Source organism: Palaemon carinicauda, chromosome 27 (genome assembly GCF_036898095.1).
Source record: "Palaemon carinicauda isolate YSFRI2023 chromosome 27, ASM3689809v2, whole genome shotgun sequence".
NCBI lineage: Eukaryota > Metazoa > Arthropoda > Malacostraca > Decapoda > Palaemonidae > Palaemon > Palaemon carinicauda.
This window is the reverse complement of record NC_090751.1, coordinates 91,806,957-91,829,030: the sequence shown is the minus strand read 5'-3', so window position 1 is coordinate 91,829,030 and position 22,074 is coordinate 91,806,957. Positions and strand designations below refer to the sequence as shown.

The 22,074-nt window shown below is 45.9% G+C and overlaps 1 protein-coding gene across 2 annotated transcripts in view; it reads right to left on the bottom strand.

Moving 5' to 3' along the window:
- The window catches only part of LOC137620803 (uncharacterized), a 183,456-nt gene that overhangs the window by 24,501 nt on the left and 136,881 nt on the right, over positions 1-22,074 (bottom strand). The window lies entirely within an intron of this gene.

The window sequence follows — 22,074 nt, the reverse complement described above, 5'->3', positions numbered from 1 at the left end:
TGGTAGCTTCCTTGGGTATAAGACTACTAAGATATTCCCAGAGAATTTAACCACAGGTTATCACAGAATTCTAACTTCTGGAGCGAGTATCTCAAAGGTTTCCCTTTAAGACATCGTAATACAACAGGGGACGCGCATGTCTGAACGCGCCACATAGCTATCTTCACCCCGAACAGAGTTAATGCTTCGGTGTGTAAGGACTGAGAATAGCTGGGAGCCGTTCCACAGCTAATCTCACTCGTGGCTACTACTGATACTCGAGACGTAAACAAACGGACGCCATTGCTCTAATGACGTCACGCCCGTCTTCATCCTTAGACGGATTTTCCCTGTGTTATCTTTATCGCTTTGCATCTTCGCTATGTCGTTACCTTCAGCCTCGCCTTCTTCTGGAAAGTTGAGTACAAGGTTCCAGTATTGTTTAATTAAGCTCTGGCCGTAAAGTAAATATTACTTTTCGAAATAATTGCTGTTTTGTGGCAGAGCTGTGCCTCTACCGGACCCGCCATTTTATGGCGTCGTTGTTGTTATGCATGTCTTATTTAGTTAGCCACAACAACGTTTCCGGCATTATATACTAATCGAATACATTAGTTTATTTAGTCTTCATAGCTAGGAACTTTTATATCGTGTTTAGACGCTTTTTATCGGTCATCGATTGACCTTATACCAGTCGGCTTCTATAGCCCCCAGGCCAGGAGCCTACATACAAGTGTTCATGCATGATTTATTAGTGATCCTAGACTAAGTTATGAAGATAGTGGCATTATTATTTTACAATACTTTTGACAGTGATGCAAATGTTTTCGCCTTCAGGGACCATATAGGGGATAGGCTAGTCAGTGACTCTTTCTAGCCTAACCTAATATTAGGACCCCTATATGCTTCCTTCATCCCCTGCCTTGGCATTCCCTCTATTTAGCCTTGATCCTTTTTCTGAGTAAAGGGATTAATTGTCTAATAGAGTATATATCGCCTCTCTGTCCTCCCTAAAGGAATGAACCCCCTTTAGGGCTGCGTCCGAGAGTGAGGTTAGGCTAGCCTACCTCTATGGCTAGGATAGTCTATGACTTTCCTGCGATAGCGATATGTCTTCTTCCTTTCCTAGTTCAGGACTTTTAGCCCTGTTCTAGGTTAGGTTAGGAAGGTTTCTCTGTTCCATGCTGAAACTGTACTCTTGCACCGTTTTAGCCGATCTGCCTGATCTTAGGTTAGGGAGTGTCCTCCCTTTCCTTAGTGGCCGCTCTGGTACAGAAACCCTTCCTGGGAAGACTTCTCTCTTCTCCCTCCCCACCTATCTCTTGTATAGCCTAGCCTATGCTTAGGTTAGTTTATACTCATCTGTCCCCTGTCCTACAACTCCTCCTTAGGGTGGAAGAGTAGGGCTACCCGAGCTTCCTTGTGCAGTCCACTCTGGTACATATACCTTCATAGTGTCCTATAAGGTTAGTTACTAGTATAGTTCTGCATATGGGAGTCTCCCCCCCCCCCCTCTTGGGTGTTCCCTAGCCCTCCCTTGGGCTACCTTGCTCCCGGTCCCTAGTGACCCCTGCTCATGGATGTTAGAGCCTGCCTCTATCATGGGTACACCCCCTCAGGGAGGGGGAGGGATGTCTGGAACCCTGATGGTACTTCCTGCATCCCTTCCCCCCTCCCCCCTGTCTCTCTCTCTATCCGGGTGCCGGTCTCTTGCCGCCTCTACTGTCGGCAATACCTGCCTCCTACTTGGTGACTTTCCCTACCCTTGCCGCCAGCCCCCCGTGTACCGAGGGACTGCCGGCTGCCGCCGGCTACTACCGGCGGCTCTCCTACTCCTATCTAGTCGTCCGCTTGCCGGTCGATCGCCGGAGTGCCGGCATATACTGCCGGCAACCCGATACAGCCTTTACCATCCTTATCCCAGTCACCAACCTGGCATCCTCCGACTGCCGGAGCCGCCGCTCCCTGCCGGCGTGCCGCCGTTGTGCCGGCGGCCGCCATCCTGGTATTTAACTGACTTTTGAAAATTGTCTGTCCTAATGCCAGAATCTATGCTGGAGCGAGCTCCGGCATGCCGGCGGCTTGCCGGATGCCCCGGAGGCGTCAAGAATACTTGCACCCCCTTACTGTAGCTATCATAAGACTATGATAGCCCTATATCGCAAACAGATAAGCTGCTTCTGCTATTAAGATCAGTACCTAGTACTGCTCTATTAGTGATCATGCTGTCTCTTTGCATTCTTCTAATTCCAGCATGCTATGTGCATCTTAGCACGGCTGGTTGCCAGAAGCAGTTACCTTTTAAATGAGGCCTTCTGGCTCTTAATTGGGAACCGAATGAATTCGATCCCAATCTTGTCCTTGGTTTTCCATGGAATTCCAAAATACTTGGAATTCTAGGCAACTCTATATCCAGTGACCTCGGTCATTTGGATTATCCAGGGACCAAGCTTATGGTAACCAGCCGGGCGAGATGCATGGAGCATGTTCTCCTTTACTGTTTTCATTCTCTATGCATCACACCTTCTTTAAGTTAAAATTAATGATTAATATTAACTTAGTTTAAGAGCCATTCTTATGACTCCCCCATACTCATTTTCTCTTTCTTCCACAGGAGGAGCAGATGAAGTGTGACTTCGCCTTCTGCGCTGTGAAACGCCCGCAGTTTTACGGGCATACGGCTTGCAGGACTCACGCCCCTTGTGCAGACAAGAAAGGGGATTTGAAGTTTTGGAATCCACTGGATTGTACGGTCTGCCAGGCCCACCTAGTTGAGGCCTTCCATAACCCTCCCTCAGCGGAGGTTAGAGACATTTCTCGTGAAAAGCTGCGCAAGTGGGTGCGTGGCTTTCAGAAAAATGCTACTGGACCGTACCTGGCCACCGAAGAACTGAGGTCCCTATTGTTCCCTAAGGCCTCCCCTGACTCAGTGGTACCAAAAGATGTGATCCCCACTGTCCAAATTACGGTGGAACCTGATGTGGTCATGGCTCAGTCCATGCACGAGTGTCGTTTAGATTCCGAGGATGATGAACAGATTTCAGACGTCTCGGAAGACACGGAGAAGACGCTTATGGCTCAAGGAGCCGAAGAGGACGAAGACAAGGTGGAGTACACCGAGTCGGAGCTAGGAGCTGCTCCCTCGTCCATCCCCCCTCCTACTCCTACACCGACGGAAATGTCCATTCCGTCTACCTCCTCGACTCCGGATCCTTCTTCTTCTACTCAAGAACTGATCCGGCTGATTAGAGCCGTCATGGACGACAGGCTGAAGGAGAACCAGGAGTCCATCAGGTCGATGATTGGATCCAGAGAGCCGAAGAAGATTTCGGTCAAGGATCTCCCCGCTTGCTCTCATGCCAACCCGTGGAGGTATGCAGAGCATATGGTTATTGCGACCGGCAGGATCTTTGTCAGTGATAAGATCGGCACGGTCCCTTTGGAAGATGTGGAGTTCTTCCCAAGCTTTGAGGCCTACCCGGACTGTTACGTCCGGCTTCGTTCCGAACCTGCCTCGAAGGAAGAGACCGAACCTAAAGAAGAGATAGTGTTCGATCTCACAAAGGCCCAGGCTATGCTAGCCTCCGCATTTAAGAGTAGAGGCTTTACCTGCTCTAAGCTTCCGGCTTTGAGCAAGAAGCACCCTACGTACGTTGCACCTGACACTGCGGTTCTTCCATTCTTGGAAAAGGCCTTAGCTGCATGCCTTAAAGCGGCGGAAGAAGGGAAACCCGGCCCTGCACTGGAGGAGTGCAGACCCTTCTCCATCGTGACCCCCCCTGACGCTCGACACTGGAAAGATGTTCAGCATACTTTCGTCGTGGGAAGGCTCGATCCTGACGTCGCCGGACGTCAGTTTAATGAAGACCTCCCTAAGCTCAACGATCACCTCCTTCGCCGGGAACAAGACACGAAGGAGAGGCTTGCGGCATCTCTTTCTCATCAAGTCCAACTGGAAGTTATGGCCTGTGACACTAGAGTACCAGATCACTACATGGTACTCTCCAAATCCCACTTACTGACAGTAATGAAGGACTTGTACCACTTCATAAAGGCTCGAAGAGCCTGTCGTGAATTCGTGTTTGCCGGTGCCACCGTGAAACACGAACCCCGGAGGCTGATTTCCTCCAACATCTGGGGAAAGCACCTGTTTCCTTCTGACCTTGTCAAGGAAATAACTGACAGAGCCGCCACGGAGAATAGGAACCTTCTCCACAAGTGGGGCATGTCCAGGAAAAGGAAACCCTCTCAGGACGATGGACCTCAGCCTAAGAGGAAACCTCAGAAGCCAAAACCCCAGCAACGTCAGCAACGACGTCAGTTTCCGGGACCCGCTACCTCCCAAGTGGTTGCCCAACCACAACAGACCTTTCAATTGGTCCCCCAACCGGTGTTGTCACAGTCACCGGTCTTCACCCCTGCCTTTGAGCAACCATCCACTACCTTTCATGCCAAAGGTAGAGGCTCGTTCAGGGGTGCAAGCAGAGACGCATCTCGCCGTCCCTCCAGAGGTAGAGGAGGAAAGGGAGCTAGCGGCCGAGGCAACAAGTCCTCGGGACACCAGAAGCAATGAAGTGCTTCCGGTGGGAGGAAGACTCCGCCAATTCCAGGATCGTTGGACCTTCGATCCCTGGGCACACAGCATCATCAAGAACGGTCTAGGCTGGAGTTGGACGCAACCACCCCCAATCTTCCAGCAGTTCTTCCAGCAATCGACCCCCCTTCTGGAAGAATATGTTCTAGACCTCTTGAACAAGAAGGTGATAAGGAAGGTAAAGTCCACCAGGTTCCAAGGGAGACTGTTTTGTGTTCCCAAGAAGGACTCAGACAAACTCAGAGTCATTCTGGACTTATCCCCCCTCAACAAGTTCATAGAGAACAACAAATTCAAGATGCTGACGCTTCAACAAATAAGGACCCTTCTGCCTCAAGGTTCCTACACGGTCTCTATAGACCTGGCGGATGCCTACTGGCACATTCCAATGAACCATCACGCTTCCTCCTACCTAGGATTTCGACTCCAAAGGAAAAGCTACGCCTTCCGGGCCATGCCATTCGGCCTCAATGTGGCCCCTCGGATCTTCACAAAACTGGCGGATGCCATAGTACAACAGCTCCGCCTAAGAAACGTCCAGGTGATGGCCTACCTCGACGACTGGCTAGTCTGGGCTCCATCGCCCAAAGAGTGTGCAAAGTCTTGCAACGAAGTTACCCAGTACTTAGAACACCTGGGATTCAAGATCAACGAGAAAAAATCTCGCCTCTCTCCAGCTCAGAAGTTTCAGTGGTTGGGAATCCACTGGAATCTTCAGTCACACCGCCTTTCCATCCCCCAGAAGAAAAGGAAGGAAATAGCAGGATCTGTCAAGCGACTACTGAAATCCAAACGCATTTCAAGACGACAGCAGGAACGAGTTCTAGGCTCTCTACAATTCGCCTCAGTGACAAACCCAGTGCTTCGTGCACAGCTAAAGGATGCCGCGGGAGTCTGGAGACGCTCGGCATCCATCGCTCGAAGAGACCTCAAGAGACGGCTTCCAAACAGACTACGACGCCTCCTAAAGCCGTGGTCGGAAGAAAAGGCCCTGAAAAGGTCCATTCCTCTCCAACACCCTCCTCCATCACTCAACATCCACACGGATGCCTCACTGGAAGGTTGGGGAGGTCACTCCCACCAGAAACAGGCTCAAGGTACCTGGTCTCCACTATTCAAGACGTTCCACATAAACATCTTGGAGGCCATGGCGGTCCTTCTAACTCTGAAGAAGTTATCCCCGCCGCCCTCGATCCACATCCGTCTAACCCTAGACAACTCGGTGGTAGTTCGTTGTCTCAATCGCCAAGGCTCAAGATCGCCCCAGATAAATCAGGTGCTTCTCCCAATCTTCCGTCTGGCGGAGAAGAAGAAGTGGCACCTGTCTGCAGTTCACCTACAAGGATTCCGCAATGTGACAGCGGATGCTCTATCTCGGACAAACCCGATAGAGTCGGAATGGTCTCTAGACGCAAGATCGTTCTCCTTCATCTCTCACCAAGTCCCAGAACTTCAGATAGATCTCTTTGCAACGAGCGACAACAATCAACTTCCTCTGTACGTAGCCCCGTACGAGGACCCCAAAGCAGAAGCGGTGGACGCCATGTCACTGGACTGGAACAGGTGGTCCAAGATCTACCTGTTCCCTCCCACCAACCTTCTGTTGAAAGTCCTCTCCAAACTGAGAACCTTCAAAGGGACAGCGGCCCTAGTGGCTCCCAAGTGGCCCCGGAGCAACTGGTACCCCCTGGTCCTGGAGCTGCAGCCCAAGCTGATCCCTCTCCCGGGCCCAGTTCTCTCTCAACAAGTACAGAAGTCGACTGTCTTCGCTTCATCATCGAAAATCAAGGACCTTCATCTCATGATTTTCTCTCCCTTGCCGCAAAGAAGAGGTTTGGGATCTCGAAGAAAAGTCTAGACTTCCTAGAGGAATACAAGACCGAATCCACGAGACGGCAATATGAATCATCCTGGAGGAAATGGGTCTCCTTTGTCAAGGCAAAAAATCCTAAAGAAATCACAATTGATTTCTGTATGTCCTTCTTCATTCACCTTCATGGACAAGGATTAGCAGCCAATACGATTTCAACCTGCAAATCGGCCTTGGCTAGACCAATTCTATATGCTTTCCAAATTGATCTGTCCAACGACATCTTTAACAAATTACCAAAAGCATGTGCTCGCCTACGTCCAGCACCCCCTCCGAAACCGATCTCCTGGTCACTAGACAAGGTACTCCATTTCGCCTCCAACTTGGACAATGATTCATGCCCCCTCAAGGATCTGACTCAGAAAGTTATATTTTTATTTGCTCTCGCTTCGGGAGCTCGAGTCAGCGAAATAGTGGCATTATCAAGAGAAGAAGGACACATCCTGTTTACCGATTCAGGAGAAGTGACCCTCTCCCCTGATCCGACGTTTCTCGCTAAAAACGAATTACCCACCAAAAGATGGGGCCCTTGAAGAATATGCCCCCTGAAGGAGGATGTCTCTCTATGTCCAGTAGAGAGTCTCAAGGTCTATCTTCGCAGAACTTCGAACTTTGGTGGAGGCCAACTCTTCAAAGGAGAAACATCGGGCAGCGATCTGTCACTGAAACAATTAAGAGCGAAAATCACCTACTTCATTCGCAGAGCGGATCCGAACAGTACACCCGCTGGTCATGATCCTAGAAAAGTGGCATCTTCTCTGAACTTCTTTCAGAGCATGGACTTTGAAAGCCTTAAAAACTTTACGGGCTGGAAGTCCTCGCGAGTTTTCTTTAAACATTATGCGAAACAAGTGCACGAAGTCAAACATTTTGTGGTAGCCGCAGGTAGTGTTATGAAACCTGCACCTAACTCTGCGTAGAACAGTGAGTTACTTGGGACTCTAACTCTTCGGGTGCCTATGTTGACCCTCGAGCGATTCATAGTGATGTCTAAAAACACTTAGTGCTTTTATAACTGTTCTTATCCCAGGTGAAATGTCATAGTGTCACACAAGTGCCGCATGCCTTGAGCATGATGTGTTATTTAAAGACTTGCGTTCCTCGAGAACGAGTACCTACTAATCCTGAAATTCCTTTTCAGATTCAAGAGCAAGCCTTTATTTCTATGTACATTATTATTACTGTAAATGAACTTTACTTTTGCTGTAAATTATTTAATTTCTGCATTGTGAAATAAAATTTCTATTTTATTACTTATGCGTCTCTTTCAGCTCCTACTTACTATGAAATACATACTGTCATAGTTTTATTTATTCCTCCTTTCTTATGGTTATGAAGAATTTAAGATGTCTAATCCTAAATTATATTCACCCTGTCTCAGTAAGGTTCCTACACGAATACTTACTTCTGATAACCAAGAGATGAACTCTATACACAGTGCCCAACCACCACTGGTCTAATTCAGAATGTTCCGATACAAATACCAAACATTCCGCTTCATCTCTAAGTTCTTCAAGTTCTTCTCTCAGGATGAATAGCCCTTCAATACCACTTTGACGTCGGCATAGCCCATGGGAACTTCCTGCCAAGGGGGGCAGGATACTTCGTTCCTATGGTTCTTTATCTAAGATTACTTTGCTGTTTTGTCAATGCCTAGGCACTTAATACTGGGGGAAAATCTACCACGATACATTGATTCTCTGGTACTCTTCCATCAGGACGCCATGGCTTGAGCCCAAAAAACGGATTTTGAGCAAAGCGAAAAATCTATTTTTGGGTGAGATAGCCATGGCGTCCTGATGGACCCTCCCTACTACTTCGTCCAGTTTTGTTCCCACCCTACGCAATTGTATCATGGTGATGGGCAGCAACTGGCTTCAGGATGAAGACGGGCGTGACGTCATTAGACCAATGGCGTCCGTTTGTTTACGTCTCGAGTATCAGTAGTAGCCACGAGTGAGATTAGCTGTGGAACGGCTCCCAGCTATTCTCAGTCCTTACACACCGAAGCATTAACTCTGTTCGGGGTGAAGATAGCTATGTGGCGCGTTCAGACATGCGCGTCCCCTGTTGTATTACGATGTCTTAAAGGGAAACCTTTGAGATACTCGCTCCAGAAGTTAGAATTCTGTGATAACCTGTGGTTAAATTCTCTGGGAATATCTTAGTAGTCTTATACCCAAGGAAGCTACCAAAAAGGAACCTTCCATCAGGACGCCATGGCTATCTCACCCAAAAATAGATTTTTCGCTTCGCTCAAAATCCGTTTTATTGTGTTTTAGAGCTAGGCCAGTTACTGGAGGCGCCATGGGTGCCGTCGTTCTTAGGCATGCGTTATTTAGTTAGCGGAACTACTTCCAGTTTTTAAATAGCTTTATTTAATTCTTGTAATTATTTAGCTATTTAGGCATTTATTCTTGTGAAGATTTGTTTATGTGCATAATTATTTCCTTTTTCCTCTGTCGATCGTATAGTTAAATTTTCGGTGTTTTAGGTAACCGAGAACTCGTCTAGCCTAATTAACCTCTCCTAGACATTTTCTATCCGTTCGACATTTCCCGATTACCCTTGTGTTTCGTTTTCATCCTTTGGAGACTGATTCCTCCTAGAATGTTATGAAACTTCTCACATCTCTTCGGAGACTTAAGGGTAATCCCTTTCCCTCTGAGTGTAGCCTCAGGCTACAACCCTAGTAGCCGTGCCTGAATTTTATTCAGACATGGCTAATCGGGGGTTTGGTTTCTGCCTATTCCCTTAACCTTTGGTTGTGGATATACCAACAGGTTTTGGGATTTAGTCAGAATCTCAGTGTATTTAGTCTTATGTCGACGACCTGCTGGCAGGGTGAGTTGGTTGTAGGATACCTTTATTCCCCTGCCGACAAGGCTGCCGACAATGGAGGTTAGCCCTCCATAGTCGCATTAGAGTCATGGTAGTATACCATCTTCTCTGTGCAACTAAAAGACTAGTCCTGTGCCACAGTTCCCTGGGCTAAGAGTAATTTTCTTTTAGCCTAGGATAACGTGGAACTGGAACCCTGTTTCTCCCTTGTTGAGAGGAGGCAGCAGTGCCGCCACCCCCTTAACTGTGTCGGCAGTCTCTGGGTTGGAGAACTGAGTCTCTCCTGGCACCTGGATTCTGTCGATACCGATACAGAAACAGAGTTCCTTTTATAGGTGGTAGGACTGACAAGTGTGTCAGTTCCTTTCACAGAGGTTACAGGACCCTTTTCCCCTACCCCTCTATCCTTTTTTGATGGTTGATCCATTGTTTTTTTAGGCTGACATCCTGCAACCTTACCATTGCGGTAGGGTGCTGGAGCCAGCCAGGCTCCCTCTCCTATCTTAGCTGCCGGCAGTCATGGACTGTCGGCGACTGCCGACATTGCCGGCGACTGCCGACATTGCCGGCGGCTGCCGACGTTGGCGGCGGCTGCCGACGTTGGCGGCGGCTGCCGACGTTGGCGGCGGCTGCCGACGTTGGCGGCGGCTGCCGACGTTGGCGGCGGCTGACGGCATGGTAGCCATTTGCCGGCCTGGCCGGCAACCAAGATGGCTGCCAGCAGTCATGGTCTGTCAGCGGCTGCCGACGTTGCCGACGATGCTGGCGGCTGACGGCATGATAGCCTTTTGCCGGCCTGGCCGGCAACCAAGATGGCTGCCGACAATCATGGACTATCGGCGGCTGCCGACATGGCTGGCGGCTGACGGCACATTCGCTAGCTGCCGGTATGGCTGGCAGTTACAGTGAACCCTCGCTACTTCGCGGTTCGACAATCGCGGATTCACCACTTCGCGGGGTTTTTCCATAACCCATATATGTATAAATATCGCGGATTTTCCAGAAAATTCGAAAATACCGCGAAATCTGAAGACCCCCAAATACGATATTTTGTTACCTGTAATTCCATTAATACTGTAATTAGTAATATCTGCTCTTACTGATTGTTCATTGCATTACATATGATATATAATTCAGCACAGAAAGAAATAAAACACGAAAAGAGAATGTGATCATACGATAATTCAGTACGTAGTAAAATTAAATCGAACATGAAACGCAAATCAGATGCAGTCATACCATATTAGAATGGTGTGTACTGTAATGGATGTGCTTCTTTTCCATGAATCTTTTGTATGTATACGTACGTAGTACAGTACTGCATCCAATAATATTCTTTGTTGCAAAAATCACATTTCGAATAAGCGTACGAGAGAGAGAGAGAGAGAGAGAGAGAGAGAGAGAGAGAGAGAGAGAGAGAGAGAGAGAGAGAGAGAGAGAGAGAGGCGTAAAATAGCGTACGTAAATTTTTATTATTATTGTTATTATTATTATTATTGTTGTTGTTGTTAATAAAATTATTATTGTTATTATTATTATCATTATTATTATTATTATTACTGTACAGTATTATTATCATTATTTATTATTATTACAGTATTGTACTTCATCTACGTACGTTCAGTATGCGCGGGGCATCTTCTATGAGTAACCAACGCATCATAGTACTGTAAGACGGGTTGTGATTGGTTCAAGCGCTGATAGATGACGAATCAGAACTCAAGTTTTGTTATCTAGCCTGTGATTGGTGTTTTGCCCGCATCTTCTACCCGCAGCATCAAAGTTCTCGCGGGGCTGGATCGTTCACTTTCTCTTACCGCGTATCGCTGAGTAGACGTTCTTAAGTTTGTGAAGTTTAATCTGTGCTGTGTGCGACCTTTTTAAGTTGAACTTTTTGTTACAGTACTGTACGTAAATCCTACTGTAATGGCTCCCAAGCGTTCTGCTTCTCTTAAGGCTGGTAGTGAGCCTAAACGCCACCGAAGGATGATGACGATAGCTGAGAAGGTTACGCTTCTCGACATGTTAAAAGATGGTAGAAGTTACGTGGCCGCCGGCCGCCATTTTGGCATCAACGAATCCACCGTTCGCTATATCAAAAAGGACGAGGCGAACATTAGAAAGACGGCTGCAATCACCTTTAACAGATCAGCGAAGCGAGTCGTTACAACGCGTAATAAAACGATCGTACGCATGGAAGGTGCTTTAGCTGTGTGGATTGCCGACTGCCGGAAGAAGAACATAGCGTTGGATACGAACACCATCCAAACAAAGGCTTTGAGTTTATATGAGAATTTTGCTGCAAAGGAACCTAAAGACGACGACGGCAACCATGCTGAAGATGATGATGATGCAGATGATCCTCAACCAGGGACATCCACTGATTCCCAGCCTCAGAAACGTTTTTCCGCAAGCAAAGGATGGTTTGCGAAGTTTCAGAAACGCTTCGCCCTGAAAAGCGTTTCCCTGCATGGGGAGTCTGCTTCCGCTGACACTGCCGCTGCTGAAACTTACGTGAACCAGACGTTCAAGAATATTATCGCCGAAGGTGGATACAAGCCGGAACAAGTCTTTAATATGGATGAGACTGGCTTGTTTTGGAAGAGAATGCCGTCGCGAACTTTCCTGTTCAAAGAGGAAGCCAAAGCCTCTGGCTTTAAGGCATTCAAGGATCGCGTTACCCTCGTGATGTGTGGCAATGCTGCTGGATTTTTGTTAAAGCCGGGGCTTATTTATAAGTCGAAAAATCCTCGCGCTTTGAAAAATAAAAATAAGAATCTCCTTCCCGTGTACTGGATGCATAATCAAAAAGCATGGATTACGAAGATGCTGACCTCCAACTGGTTCCACCAGTGTTTTATCCCGCAAGTCAGTAAATATCTCTTAGAGAAGGGCTTGCCATTCAAGATCCTTCTCCTTATGGATAACGCTGGTGGACACGCAACTGACCTGTCGCATGAGGGCATTCAGGTTGAGTTCCTGCCACCCAACACCACGTCATTAATTCAACCGATGGACCAGGGGGTTATCAGGGCGTTCAAGGCCCTCTACACGAAGAATACCTTGGCGGACCTCGTTGCGTGTGTGGATGCTGCCCAAGATGACGAGGATGAAGATTTCAACTTGAAGGCGTACTGGCGGCCGTACACCATAGCCACGTGCCTGCAGAATATTCAGAAGGCACTTCAAGAGATGAAACCTGCAACCGTGAATGCGAGCTGGAAGAAGTTGTGGCCCGATATTGTTTACGACGACAAGGGATTTACTCCGTCGGAAATCCAACACTCTGCAATACGGAAATCTATGCAGTTGGCTGCCATAATTGGAGGTGACGGGTTTGGCGACATGACGACTGAAGACGTCGACGAGTTGTTGGACTGCCATTCCCAGCCCCTAACTGACGCAGACCTCGAAGACCTGACGAAATCGGCAAGTGAGGAAGAGAGTGATACCCAGGAAGAGACCCAAGAAAATGTCGAAGAAACGGGCTTAACATTAGAACGGCTTGCCAAGGCCTGCAACCACGCGAAGGAGTTGAAAGAAATGTTGCAAGAGTGGGACGAGGATATGGTTCGCTCGATGCAATTCTGCAACAAGGTTGATGACATAATGACTCCCTACAAAATGCTCTTGGATCGAAAAAAGAAGCAGCGGCAACAACTTCCGATCACAATGTTCTTCCAGCCTCGCAAAAAAGAGCCAGTTCCTCCTGCTAGTACGCCTTCGGAAGAAATTGAAGTTTCCCAGGAAGAAGTTGAAGAGGTGTCCCAGGAAAAGACACCTCCGTCTGAAGAGACGTAAAATACTATCATTGGCTGCACAGTAGAACACATCATCAGCTTCATCATCATCATTTCTACTGTGCAGCAAATTCATCGCCATCACCATTCAAGTTTTTCTTCAACTTCTTTCGTGGTGAGTACAGTAACAATCTTTATTTTTTACTTTAATATTCTTACTGCCTGTTTTATAGTTTAGTAATGTACGTACTGTATGCATTAAGTTAAAGGGAAGGTTTTAAAAGTCTACATGTTGTAACCTATCATATTTTTTTTGTTTAAAATTTACATTTACGTACGTAAAACAATCTCTCTCTCTCTCTCTCTCTCTCTCTCTCTCTCTCTCTCTCTCTCTCTCTCTCTCTCTCTCTCTCTCTCTCGTAAATTGTTTTCCTGCTTTGCTACGTACAATACTGTATAATTTATATTCGTAAGGTAACATATTTTGTAAATGCTTTTACTGTAAATACTGTATGTACTGTATCATTATTTATCACTATCATCATGCGCGTTAAATGCCTTGTTTGCTCTGAGCGTGGTTGTTTACTGAGCGTACACGCCGTCGTTTCAGGCGGCGTCATAAAGAAAAACATTTCATTTGGAAGTCCTAAGAAAAATACGTAAACTAAAACATTGGTAATAAACAAATCAACATACAGTACAGTACTGTATAATCAATATAATCGATGCAAAAACTAACCTATACATATATGTGTACTGTACACTAAATGAGTTTGTTTCTTCATTATGATCAGAGATGAACGTAAACAAAACATTGGTTGCCATTTTTTATCGTGCTTTTTAGGTGTTTAGGAAACGCATGATATAAAATCGCCTTTAATATTTGTGCCTGTTTTAGTTTAGGGTGCTGTAGTACATGCATTAAGTGTTCTGTACATTAAAGGGTGGTTTGTTAACAGTACTACGTACAAGGGAAGGTTTTAAAAGTCCGAATATACATGTTAAATAAATAGGTAAATATGATGTCACTACTTCGCGGATTTTCACCTATCGCGCCCGCGTCTGGAACCTATCTACCGCGATAAACGAGGGTTCACTGTACGTCCATGATGGCCGTGAGTGGGTAGTCCCTTCTGTCTCGAAGGTTCTTCAGTCCTCCCTTGGACTGTTGCTATAGGTTCTGTTGCCTGTGTGCTACCGGCAAAGTCAGTGCTGACTCGGTAGGCAGCGCGCCGACTGTACTTGTACTGTCAGCGGGTTGCCGGCAACAGTACTGTAGCTATATAGAAGCCTGAATGTTACATTCTCCCCTTCTATCAGAAAAAAGGCAGTCTATTAGACTTTTACTTCCTTAATTACTGTATACGTTTACAGTAAAGGATAGCCCTTTTTTCCATACTGTCTCTATCTCTGTCTCGCTAGTTCTGCCGGGTATGCCGGCAAGTCCTAGCTAGACCGGCAACATGCCGGATCAACTACTGTATAGGTTATACAGATAGCCAGTATATCTCAGTAAAGCATATACTGTAGATAGAAATCTACTATATTTCTTGTACTAGTAGTTATTTCCAATATATTTTGGATATCCAGCTCGGGCATTTGCTGAGCCTAATCCTATATTGAATGAATATGACTTCTTCAATATCCTGAATGGAAATCAGTTTAGGATTACCCTACAATATTAAATACTTCAAGGCAAGAGTTATACACTCCTAATTTTTAAAAGGTACAGCCTTTTCTTGAGTCTCCCTGATCAGGAAACTCTATAATTTAATATAGTAGGAAGACTACAACAAGTGACCTGAGTCGGATATACTAATATATGTCTTTAATTTTCTAGTCCATCTGGCTTTATGCTGGATGGACCCTTCTGTCTTGGCTGCATAATGACTAGATTACTATACATAGGTACAGTAGTCGATAATTTGCAATATAGACTTACTGAATTTAGAAAACTACAGTACCATGATGTAGTATTTTCTAGCATACCTTGGGTATCCTTCAGCGTGTTTTTCTGCTGATACCGCTTATATATTGAAGGAATATTTTCTTCAATAGCCTGATTTAGAATCAATCATCCTGACCCCACAGTATTAACATTTTTTGGGACAGTTACTTGATACTTCTCTACCCCTAGGGGTAAGAACCCTTCTACTTGGATTTTCTCAACAGAGAAAGCTCCATGTAGTTAATACTGAGGGGAGGTAGCATTTGCTCGCAGGGGTACACAAGTATGTATCTCCTACTATCCCTTTATAGCTTACTATCCTAAGCTATTCTGTTGTAGATGACATTTACATGTTAATTATCAGAGTAATAATCCCTTGTATACTCATTTGGTTTTCCTTTCTTTACAGGAGGAGCACCAGATATCTTGTGCTGCGGTCCCCTGCAAAGCCAAGAGTAAGGACTTTTACGGTCATAATACTTGCAGGTTGCATGCCCCCTGCAATATTATTTCCGGATCCCTACATTATTGGAACCCACAGGGTTGCAATATATGTCGGACATTGATGTCTGAAGGTTTTGATAATCCCAAGTCTACAGAGTCTAGGGATATAGCTCGGTATAAATTACGTAACTGGGTGAGAGGCTTTCAAAAGATCTCTCCGGGACCTTTCCTACCTAATGATAGGATGCGTAAGCTATTATTTCTAAGTGAGGAAATAGTAGTGCCTCAGGAGCCAACTACATCCCCTGATGGCGAGAAAACCTTTGGGATCGAGGGCAAGAAGTGCCCTAAGGTAGAACAGAAATATGTTGTGTCGGACTTTCCTCCGCCTATGCCAGCTAAAGAGCCACCGATGTCAACATTTTCGTCTTCTACCCCTCTATTGGATAATGTGGTACAGTTATGTATCCAACTGAAGAATCAGATAGAAAGCTTTGGTAAATAAAGCAAAAAAGCAGGAAGTAAAACACGATAGAACCTCGTAAAGCTTCTCTTGTTGCTTCCCACGGGTCAGTCAAACGACCCATGAATCAAGACCTTCCTACATGCTCCATAACCAATCCCTGGAGGTTTGCGGAGCAGATGTCAATTTCAAATGGTAATCTCTACATCTCAGAGAAATTAGGTGCTGTTCCTTTGGACAAAATCCAATTTTGGCCAAGCTTTGATGCTTTCCCTAATTGTTGGGTTCGACTGTTGTATGAACCAAAGTCAGAAAAAGGAACGAAACAAAAGGAGGTCATGATTCTTGACCATGGTAAGGCACAGACTATCCTTTTAGGTAATCTGAAGAGGGCGGGTTATTCATAGACGAAAGTCTTCTCACTGAATAACAGACACCCTTCCTTTCTTGCTCCTACTTCACTCGCTTTCCCTTTTATGGGGAAGGCATTTACTTCAGTTACCAAAGCTGTAGAGGCGGGTGAACAATGTCCTACACTCGATGAGTGCAAGCCTTTGTCACCAGCCTTTCCCGGTCAGGAAAAGGATTGGAAGGAAGTCCATTTGACATTTTCGGTAGGAAAATTAGACAAGGATGTCGCAAGTCGACAATTCAATGTATGTCTCCCTATTTTGTCCGATTTGCTCTTGTTTAATGAACTCAAGTCAAAGAAGAGACTTGCGGCATCCCTTTCTCTACAAAACTACATAGAGTTGTGTTCAACCTACGAAAACACCCCAGGCATGCTCATGGTCATAGCCAAAATGCATATGGCTACCTTGGTAAAGGACCTTTCGCCTTTGTGAAGGCTAGGAGAGCATGTAGAGAGTTTGTGTTCGCTGCTGCAACAGTGAAACACGAAACAAGGAAGCTAATATCTTCCACCATCTGGGGTAAAGACCTCTTCCCACAAGAGGTCAATAAGGAAGTAATTAAGAATGCCACCATGGAGAACATAAGTCTTCTCTAGAAATGGGGCATTCCCTCGAAGAGAAAATCTTCTGTGGTTGTGGGTCCCCAACCTAAAAAGAAGATCGAAATTACTGGAAATATTCCAGTGACCACAATGCTACAGGCAAATGGTCTAAAGTCTAAACCTGCTGATTATTCGAAGCATATAGACGCTTCGGCTAGGAGGAACTTTCCCTCAGGATCGCAGGACCTTCGATCCTTTAGTCCAGAGCCTATTCGAAATGAGCCATTGGTGGGAAACAAAAATGTCCCTACTTTCGTCGTCTTACCTTCTCCTACAGTTCAAAACCCTCCTAGAGGAGTATACCTGAGAGCTGTAGAGCATACAGGTAGTAAGAAAGCTATGGCTCGTCGAGTTCCAGGGAAGGCCATTTTCTGTTCACGAGAAGGACTCGAGAAATCTCCGAGTCATTCTGAACCTGTCGCCACTCAACAAGTTTTTAGTAAACTACAAGTTCCAAATTTCAATCCTTCTGAACATATGGACCTTGTTTCAATTAAGGGTGTTCGTAGTCTTACCAGACCTGAAAGGTGTCCTCCGGAACCTTCCAGCCAACCACCCCCCTTCCTCCTATCTAGGATTCATGTCACGAAGAGTAATATTCATCCTAGAATAGATACGTATCAGACTCAAAGTCCTAAGTACTGTATCTTCATATAGATGACCCGGTTCCCGGGACATCGCAAATGCAAGATTTGCCTCTAGAAGTCTCGACTTTCTCCAGATCTATGGTTTCGATGGCTAAGAAACCATCGAAGCTTTCAGTCACATCAACTCAATTTCCTCTTGGGGATGTAAAAGGAGCTCACAAGGTCCGTCAAGAGACTCAGCTGATCGATCAGATTCCCGAAACGCTAACAAGGGAAAACGCTAAACTTTCCCTGGTTCGCAATTCTGACAGACCTTGTGCAATGAGCACACCGGAAGGATGCGTTAAGGGTCTGGAGAAAACACGCATCAAATGCTTGAAGAGATCAAATATGACTTCACAATCGAACATCTCGTTCAATTCTGGTGAAGTTACCCATCCCGTTCTTAAAGGAATGGCACCTATCAGCAGTTCACTTACAACTGATCTACGAGGTGACGGTGGATACTCTATCTCAATCCAAGGAGATAGAGCTGGAATGGTCCATGGACATAGACATATTCCATCCCAAATGGGAACAAGTCCCGAAACTGCAGCTCAATCTTTTCATCACGAGCATCTTCAAGAAAGTACCTCGTTAAATAGCCCCTTACGAGGATCCTCTAATGAGGCTGATAGACTAGATGAGGCCGGTCCTAGTTCCGATCCTAGCTATATCTCTGAAGATTCAAAAATAAACTGCCTTAGGTTTATCACGGACAACCCAAACCCCTGATTTCACGAATTTCTTGCCCTAGCGGTTAGAAAGAAGTTTGGGATCTCAGAAGGCAATATAGAATTCTTAGAAGAATACAAGGCTAAGTCTACTAGAAGGCAGTATGAGTCTTCCTGGAAGAAGTGGGTGGAGTTTGTTATATCAAAAGGACTGAAAGAAATTTCTATAAACTTCTGTCTGTCCTTCTTTGTCCACCTTCATAGCCAGGGGTTGGCGGCCAATACGATAAATACGTGCAAATCGGCCTTGACTAGACCTCTCCTATATGCCTTCCAAGTGGATCTGGCAAATGAAATCTTTAACAAGATTCCGAAAGCATGTGCTAGACTTAGGCCTGCAGCACCACCAAAGCCCATCTCTTGGTCTTTGGACAAGGTCTTACATTATGCCTCATCGGTGAACAATGAAGATTGTTCTCTTAAGGATCTAACCCAAAAGGTTATTTTCCTGTTCGCAATATCCTCTGGGGCTAGAGTTAGTGAAATAGTGGCTCTATCGAGAGATGAGGGCCACATTCAGTTCACAGATTTAGGAGAACTGAATCTCTTTCCGGATCCATCATTTCTCGCTAAAAACGAGCTACCCACTAAGAGGTGGAGTCCCTGGAGAATCTGTCCTCTGAAAGATGTCTCTCTATGTCCTGTAGAGTGTCTAAAGGTCTATCTTCGTAGAGCTTCAGACTTCAGGGGAGGACAGCTCTTTAGAGGAGAAACTTCGGGATCTAATTTATCTCTAAATCAACTAAGGGCGAAGCTCACCTACTTTATTCGTAGAGCGGATCTGGACAGTACTCCCGTAGGTCATGATCCGAGAAAGATTGCTTCATCACTGAACTTCTTTCAGTACATGGACTTTGAGCGTCTTCGTTCATACACTGGATGGAAATCATCCAGGGTGTTTTACAAACACTATGCAAAACAAGTGCATGAACTGAAACACTTTGTAGTGGCGGCAGGTAGTGTATTAAAACCTGCCCCCTAATTTTTGTGATAAACTATTTTTGGTTTGGGTCCTCACTTGTCCTCGGACATGCACTGGATAAGAATCATCCAGGATGTTCTACAAACACTATGCTTTGCTAGTCCATGATCTGAAGCAATATGTGGTGACGTCAGGTAACTTATTTACTCTGCCGTTTATTCTACGATGAACAGATAATTGACTGGGACTGTCAGTTAAGGGGAGAGGAAGTCATCCTTTTTAAGTCTGTCTTCTTTTATTTAAGTGTTACCATAGTAACACTAGCTCTGTTCTAAAATCCCAGGTGTGGAATTATACAGATAGCTCTAGTGCCGGTGTACGAAGTACAGTACATAGTGCAGTTAATGGTAACCAGTACAGGTATTATGAAGAGCGATTATCTTTTATCTTCTCTTCAATCTAAGAGTGACATTTCTTGACTTCATTCCTTCAAGAAAGAAATACGATTCCTGTACTTGTTTCAGGTATAATCCCATTGTCAGACTACATTCGTTTTGTTAACCATCTCTTGTCATTTATTAGAAATAAATGTCTACAGAATGAAGTGCGTCCACCTTCGCCAGACAATTGTATCTATATATGCCAGACTTTTTATCTACCTAGAATGCATCCTTCACATATTTGTATGCACCTAAGGTTAGACATAAGAGACACTGATGTCATTTTGGCCAAATATACAACTTGAGACTATTTGTATATTCAGTGTGTACTTAAGTTGGTCATACTATTTATGTTAACCTTGAAATCCCTTTTCAACTGTCTAGATGACTCTTCCCTGTAGGAGGCAGGAAACACTAATATTGTTTATGATTAGTGATGATGACATATAACAGTATTGTCACTAGTCTCATATGGTCAGTATGACCATTGAAAAGGCTGATATAAGGTTTAGGCACTGATGGAAAATCCACAGATACATTAATGCTCTGGTATGCTTCCATCAGCACGACATGGCTTGAGCCCAAAAAAACGAATTTTGAGCGAAGCGAAAAATCTATTTTTGGGTGAGATAGCCATGTCGTCCTGATGGACCTACCCATCTCTTCTGTAGAAGAGATCTTTAGTTTCCCTCCCGTAGTACTGTATCTGTAACAGCCTATGCTCAATGCTACAAGGAATGGCCACTATCGTAGGGATGGCGCTGTTGTAGTAGGGAACGGGAATGGCCTTTGAAAGGCCCCCCTTTTATTTTTGCCACACCTCCTCGAACGTAAAACTCTATCTGGGGTGCAGATTGCTATGAGATGTGCCATTACGTCCTTACGCGATATCCCTTCTTAAAATTTTAAGGGATATTCGCTCCAGGAGTTAGAATTCTGGGTACCTTCGGTAAATTCTCTGGGATATATCACTGTAGTCACATATAACCTAGGAAGCTACTAATGAAGGAACTTCCATCAGGACGACATGGCTATCTCACCCAAAAATAGATTTTTCGCTTCGCTCAAAATCCGTTATATATACAGTATATATATATATATATATATATATATATATATATATATATATATATATATATATATATATATATATATATATCCCCTCTGATGGTCCAGCACTTTGCTGCAGTAGAGGGGCTTGAGTGTCCCAATGATGGGCTGGGCAATGGCGGTGGGGTAGTTTATCCACCCTGGCAGGCTCAACCATACCGCTAAGGCCAGTTCTGAGAGACCAGACCAAGACTGGACCCCTATAGGCCTTCTCCTTTATTTTAAGATAGGCAAAGGCTAGGAGAAGGAAAACTCCAAAGTCAAACCAAACAAGACCCCAACGGCGGAGCTTCCCAGCGCCGGCGGAAGAGGGCAATGCCTGTCGGGCAGGCAACAAGGCGGGCCTTGACATAACAAGAACCCGGCAGCCCGATGCAACCAACATCGGAGAAGCCGCCTGTCTCATATGTCTTGAGCCGCGGTGAAAATGATGTGGGCCAAGTGTGTGTGCGTGGCCGTTGCAAAGCCACGACCACCCAAAACAATATACCTAGCTACTGGCATTCTGTCGTTTCCTCCACCCTTCTTCATCTCTTTCTCACCATCATCATCATCATCACCACCAGCAAGTCCTGAGGCGACAGCACCGTGGGTGAAGGGGGCAGGCCTGGATAGCTGGAAGCCCTTAGCCCACGACTGCACTCAGGCGGCGAGTCTAAGATTCAGTCGCTCTCTGGTGACGGTGCCGTGACACCAGAGTTCGGCAGCTGGACCCGTGACTGGGCTGGCCTATTGAGGACACCGCAGCCCACCCCACATGGGGAGGCCCCTAGAAAAGGTGGGGTAAACATCGGACACGGCAAACCCGTCTGGTCAGCTCACCGCGGCTGGCGGACATCCCACTAATGCGGTCGAAATAACAAGAAAAAAATATTAACCTTAGGTACGTGGAACATCCGCACCCGCCAAGATGCGACGAACACCAACCGCCCGGAACGACGTACAGCCCTCGTCTGCAAAGAGCTAGCCCGCTTCAATGTTGATGTGGCGGCTCTTAGCGAGACCAGACTACCCGAAGAGGGCAACATCAGGGAAGCTGGAACAGGCTACACCATCTTCTGGAAAGGCAAGGCCCTAGAGGAGTCTCGCATCCACGGTGTCGGCTTCGCCATCCATTCCCAGCTAGTGCAGCAGCACAACCTCGCTCCCAAGGCCATCAGTGAGCGCCTGATGACTGTCCGCATCCCCATCACGCGGGACAGACATCTCACCCTGATCTCTGTCTACGCCCCGACTATGACCTCAACCGATGATAACAAAGCTGCCTTCTACACCCAGCTCGACCGCACCATTCAGGCAGTGCCCGCCAATGACAAGCTCGTTGTGCTTGGCGACTTTAATGCCCGAG